The 6,307-nt window shown below is 55.9% G+C and overlaps 1 pseudogene; it reads left to right on the top strand.

Annotated features, from left to right (window-relative positions):
• LOC131271074 (large subunit ribosomal RNA) overlaps positions 1 to 6,038 on the top strand; it is an 11,105-nt pseudogene extending 5,067 nt beyond the window's left edge.
• The last annotated feature ends 269 nt before the right edge of the window (positions 6,039 to 6,307 follow it).

Genomic DNA, 6,307 nt, shown 5'->3' with positions numbered 1-6,307 from the left:
CATCAGCAGTGCAAGTGCTGCCGCTACTCGAGAAGCCTTTTGAGTGACCTGCTTGACGTGCTCTGACCACTTTAGATTGTGTTTGATGCGCACTCCTAGATATTTGATGTCGGTTGCCGAACGAAGAGGAACGCCGTTGATGTTAACCGGGATGTTCTTGTAATCCTTCTTCTTTTTCGACACCATCACAATATCTGTCTTAGCTGCGGCGAGCTCCAGCTGGTGTTCGCGCATCCAAGCCACAACCCTATTCACAGACTCCTCCGCCAAACTCGCGGCCAGTGCCGGCGTGGGTCCTGGTGCCAGGAGCACGAGGTCGTCAGCGAAGGCGACGAGCTCTACACCGGCGGGCATGTCGATGGACAGGACGGCGTCATACATGGTGTTCCACAGCGTCGGACCAAGTATGGAACCCTGTGGGACTCCCGCCGACAATTCCCGGGTGACCGGACCGTCCGACGTCTCATAAACCAGCAGCCGTCCCCGAAACCAGCTTTCCAGTATCCGCTGCAGGCATGCCGGAACGTGCTTTTCTTGCAGTGCTTTGGCGATGGACCGCCAGCTCGCCGTGTTGAAAGCATTGCGTACATCCAATGACACCACCATCAGACACTTGTTAGCCCTCCGATCCGTCATTCGGTGGGCCATCGCACGCTGGCCGGCCTCCTTAACACGTTCAATCGCCTGAATTGTAGACCTGCCCTTTCTGAATCCATACTGAGACGGCGACAGGCGAGGGTGATCTGGGTCTTCCAGGTGTTCATTCAGGCGATCCAAGATCAGCCGCTCCAAGATCTTGCCTGATCCGTCGAGCATCCCAAGAGGCCGAAAGGATGACGGATCGCCCTGAGGTCTTCCGTGCTTGGGTAGCAAAGCAAGTCGTTGTCGCTTCCAGTCAGCGGGAAAGGTGCATTGATCGAAGCACTCCTGGAACACGCGGCGGAACGTCTCCGTGTGCTCGCGAACAGCGACCCTCAGTGCCGCATTGATGATGCCATCGGGTCCCGGGGCCTTAGTGGGCACCATCCGCGCCGCGATCGCCAAGAGCTCCTCATCCGATACCTCCCTCACTGGCTCCTGCGTTGTCTGCCCCCAATCGACCCGATCCGGTGCAGGCCACTCAAAAGTGCCATGATCCGGGAAGAGTTCCGACACGACGTGCTGTAGAATCGCAGGATCTCGCTCCGGGGGGACGCGGCTACCCTTAAGGCGTGACGTTACTACCTTGTAGGCAGTGCCGAAGACGTTGTCCTCAGCTTCCGCAATCATCTCATCAAAGCTACGGTCCTTGCTTGCCTTGATGGCACGGGCTAGTTCCTTCTTACAGCTCCTGTGCCGTTCTCTGGCCAACTCTCGCTGTGCACCGGTGCCGGCGGTCAGAATCGCATCCTCGGATGACTTGCACTGCTCCCTGAGAAGGCCGATTTCCTGCGTCCACCAGTACATTTCCGGTCTCACCAAAAACTGCGCTGGCGGTGCCCTCTGCATCACCTCATCGCAGGCTCTAGTAAGTCCAGCAGTGAGAGTCGCCGGTGATACAGCCGCTTCGGCAAACCCGGAAGCCTGGAGCGCGATCTGGAAGGCTTCGGGATGGAATTGACGCAACTTCCATCTCGGTCCAATCTGCTCGCGTTGTCGCTGCCGGTCGCGATGCTGGTGCTGTTGTTGCGGTTGCCTCTGCTGGTGTGGTGAAGCGCTGCTGACTGATGTCGCGGATACGCTGAATCTCACGTATCGGTGGTCACTGTTGGTGAAAGTGTCGAGCACCCGCCAGTCGTTACCGGGTTCAATGGCCGGACTGGCGAAGGACACGTCGACCACACTTTCAGTAGCACTGCCGTTGCCGACGAACGTGGGTACACTGCCGCGGTTCAAGATCGCCAGGTCAAGCTGGTCGACGACCTCGGCGAGATCTTCACCACGCGGCTTCGTCCTCGCGCTGCCCCATCGCACGTGCCAGGCATTGAAGTCGCCCGCCAAGACTACGAGGGGGTGTGCTCTGGCCTCGATATCGATCTCGTCGAGCAGCCGCTGGTAGTCCTCGTCCGTCCATCCCGGTGTTGGTGGGGCGTAGCAAGAGATGAAGGTCACCCCCGCCACCTGGACCGACACCAGTCCTACCCTACTTGCCCAGACTCGCTGTATGGGCAAGGCTCCGGTCGTAATAACAGCTGCCTTCGCTGTCGAGTCCACCGCCCAGTTCCCGTTATTGGGTGGAACACGGTAGATCTCCGACGCCAGCACAATGTCGATCCTTTGCTCCCGTGCGGTCTGGAGCATGAGGTCTTGTGCTACCCTGCTGCGCGCCAAGTTGATCTGGAGGATCTTCAACCCAGCGTCACGCCCTCTAACAGTGGTGTTCGAAGCTAGCGGGAACATGACGGCTGGCCACTTCCGCTGCAAACCGGTGAACCTGTCTGATGTTGTCCGGAACACGTAAGGCACTTGGGGCCCGAGCTGCACTCCTTGGCCTTGTGCTGCTTCGATCCGCACCGGAAGCAGCACTTGGAGTAGTCAGGGCCGGTGCACTCGCGAGAGCGGTGCCCCTTGCCAAAGCAGCGGTAGCAGAGCTGCTCTCCTGCTGGGACCGATGCGAGCGCCTGCATTACGACACGTGTATTGCCGATGGTGATCTTGTTACCATTCAGCATTTGGCACTGCGAGCGCGGCAGCTTAAGATGCGCCTTCTGCATCCCGTCGTAGCGCCGCCAGAGGCGCACCGCATCAGCTGGCACCGTCAGGGCCATCTGGCGTTTGATCGCTGCTGAAATATCTTCCGGGGTGGCCAGCATATCAATCCCTGTTAGTGCTACTGTTTGTTTGTTCACCAGGAGGCGCGCCACTCCTACCTCCTTGATGGCCGCTTGAACCTCCTGCAGCACGTTTTCGCAGTCCGTGTTGGGCTTTAGGTACAGGGACATGGACCTTTCTCCGGTCCGCGAAACCCGGGCGACGTGCTGATCGATTGCCGTCTTTTCCCTTACCGCCTTGTACGCTTCAAGATAACTGCGGCCTTCGTTGCTTTCAAGAACAACAACTCCTGGCCTCTCTTCCCGGCGAGTTGTTGTACTTTGCGTCGTTTCCGCCTTCGGTCGACCACCGACTATCTTGGCGAACGACGTTGTCGTTGATCCGTTTCGCTTCTCGGACTGCACTGCACCAGGCTTGATCTTCTTAGTGGCCTTGTTGTTAGGAGCAGAAGACCTTTCGGTGACGGTGGCGGCCCTGCCCACAGGAACGTCAGGCATCGCTGGTGTCGACTGCGCAGTATTGGTCAGCGCTTCAGCAGCTGCTACCTGGTCCTGCTTCTTTCCCCCGCGTACTCTCTTCCGCTTGCGCGGAGCTTCCTGATCCACTGGAGGTGTCTGACCAGCTGGCGCTGAACGTTGTTCGAGGTCTCGCTCGCCTCCGCCGACTCTGCCTCCAAGCTGTTGTGGAGTTTCCATCGAAGCCATCGAGCTCATGGAGCTGATCCCGCTGCGAAGTAGCATCATCTCTCGCTCGCAGGCAGCTGCACGCTCACGAAGGCTAATGTTGTCTCGCTTCAGCTCCTGATTTTCACGAGACAACAACTTCAGCTTTGTCTTCAGCTCCACGTCGCCATCCTTTGCCGTCGCCCGGCCCGTCTCCATCTCGCTAACCTTAGCGAGGAGAGTCTCGACGGTTGCCCGGAGCTCCCTCAACTCGCTGCTGAGGCTTGCGATTGTCAGCTCCTGCTGCGGGGCTTCGGCCACCTGCTGGACGACGGTTGAGTTGAGCTCGTCCTCGTCGCTCTCCTCTGAAATCTCCATATCACTGGCTAGCAGGGCCATCCGCTGCACCACCACCACCGGCCGAGTGGGCGTCGCAGTCGATGGCGCGACACTGCCTCCCTTTCGCTGCCGAGTCAACGGCAGCGCAACCGATGATGTTGAAGATGTCCCTGTTACTTCGTCCCTGTCGTCCTTCGTCGATGGTGCGGTAGCGTCACAGGTGGACCGGAGCCTGACGGACCGACGCGTCGAAGGCTCCCCCGATGCCTGCTCCATTCCCCTACTGCAACCCTGAAAATCCCTGTGGGCAATGGGTTAGGTTGCGGAGAGCCACGGTGGAGTGTCTGGGAAGCGAAGGTGGGAAGGGGAAGGGGAGAGGAGGAAGGCCAAATACCGGTGCGAAATAGAATCTCCAACAAATAAAAGGCCAAACCAATCTTTTTCCCCTTTCCAAATCTGAGCCTCTATCTCAGTTCTCCTCTGCGATCAGGTGCCGCCTGGTTGTCAAATCCGCAAACCGCCAGCCGATACACTCGCCATAAAACTCAGAGTGCCGCCTGGATGCGAAACCGGCGATCTCCACCAGCCGAGACACTTGATGAACTAAAGGCGCCGCCTGGTTGTGACGTTGAAAAGCTCAGCACCGGTGCCGCCGCCTGGTAACAGTGTTCGGAATCTCCGTGAGCCGAGACACCCGCCACGACCCGATGCGCCGCCTGGTGGCAATGCTGGCAATCCGCTGGTACTGGTGGCGCCGCCTGGCGGCCAAGTTCGGAACCAAGTTTAGCCGAGACACACTGAAATATTTCGCCGGGATGATCGAACCTCGAAATTTTTCAGCCGAGACGCATGAAACATTTCACTCTTAGCCGAGACACCTTGAAAAGTTTCACTGAAACATTTCAACCGGATGGTTGGTCCATGAAATATTTCAGCCGGGACACTTGAAACATTTCACCCCCAGCCGGGACACCTATCCGGGACACACTGCCGCCAACGGTCAATTAAAATTACCGGCCAATTTGGATAACCGGTAAATCTGAATTACCGACCGATTTGAATTAACGGCCACTTCAAACTAACGGCCACCGACTCCACCAACGGTCAATTTGAACGACACGAAAATCCGGCACCAACGGTCCTTTTTTGAAAAACTGGATCAGATGACACGGAGCCCGATTCGGCTTAGGTGAAATCGCTCGGATCTTCGAGTCCGAATCCGGCTGGAAAATGGACGATCGAATCTTCACCTGCCAAAATTTTTGCACCGCGTGCTTTCACTTTATTTACACTTATTTTGCGCTGAATTCGTCTTTTTTCATACGGTTTTCTCTGACTTTCGTTTTAAAACACCGTCTGTCATCTAAAAAACCACATCCGGCCAGGATCCGGACACTTTTTTAACCGAAAAACACGTAGTCCCAAATGGGGCTACGCCCCGGGCCGCTCTCCATACAAAATGTAAACAAACACTTTTCTTTCTTATTTTTCGTTGAAATCGATGATTTTAATGCGGTTTTCACTACTAATCTGTAGATTGGCACTAGTTTTAACGATTTAAACAAACTTTCGTGGGTTCTTTAAACTTTTTACGCGAAATTTGTGTAAAAAACACGGAGCAACGCTCAGCACGTGTTGACGCTACAGCGTTTGACAGCTCACCACAGGGATAACTGGCTTGTGGCCGCCAAGCGTTCATAGCGACGTGGCTTTTTGATCCTTCGATGTCGGCTCTTCCTATCATTGCGAAGCAAAATTCACAAAGCGTAGGATTGTTCACCCTTTCAAGGGAACGTGAGCTGGGTTTAGACCGTCGTGAGACAGGTTAGTTTTACCCTACTGGTGTGCAAGTACTATCTCAATGGAATTCCTGTGCAGTACGAGAGGAACCACAGGTACGGACCAATGGCTCAATACTAGTCCGAGCGGACTTTGGTATGACGCTACGTCCGTCGGATTATGCCTGAACGCCTCTAAGGTCGTAACCGAACCAGGCTGGTAGTATATGTATAGGAGTCGTTAGCTAGATGGCTAATAACATCACGAGACCGGATTGAGTCTTCTATAGACTCTTTCCATTTATTGGAAACCCTCAAACTGAGCCTATCGCGAGTGCGCTCGCCGAAGTACCTGAAGTGGGAAAAGGCGTTGTGCTTGCCGATCTTCCAAGAATAGTTTCGACTCCTAAGACCACCCGAAAACGACGGGTTTGCAGGCTGGGCGCTACGCATTGAAGAGAGATGTACATTTCGATCCTTTCAGGCGACCCATGCTTGGTGGTTGTGTGCGGTGTGCTCCCCCCGGGGGGCACATGCGGCATACCGTGTGTGGACTAGTTGGACCCACCCTTGCGGTGGACCGACCGGTCAGTGGTGTTTGCGGGTTAACACATGCGAGCGTTGCGGCCCAGAGGCCTTACCGCCTTTCACTGCGGGTTCGTCAAGAACTTGGAGATGGTCGCAACGCATCGGGTCCTCCCGGGGTACTTGGTGTTTGGATGCTGGCTTGGTGATTAAACACTTGATATTCCATCTTCGGATGAATTTCGGGTGTCA

The sequence above is a fragment of the Anopheles coustani genome (genome assembly GCF_943734705.1).
Source record: "Anopheles coustani chromosome X unlocalized genomic scaffold, idAnoCousDA_361_x.2 X_unloc_9, whole genome shotgun sequence".
Taxonomy (NCBI): domain Eukaryota; kingdom Metazoa; phylum Arthropoda; class Insecta; order Diptera; family Culicidae; genus Anopheles; species Anopheles coustani.
Note: the sequence above shows the minus strand (reverse complement) of the source record. Positions and strands in the feature narration are given on the sequence as shown.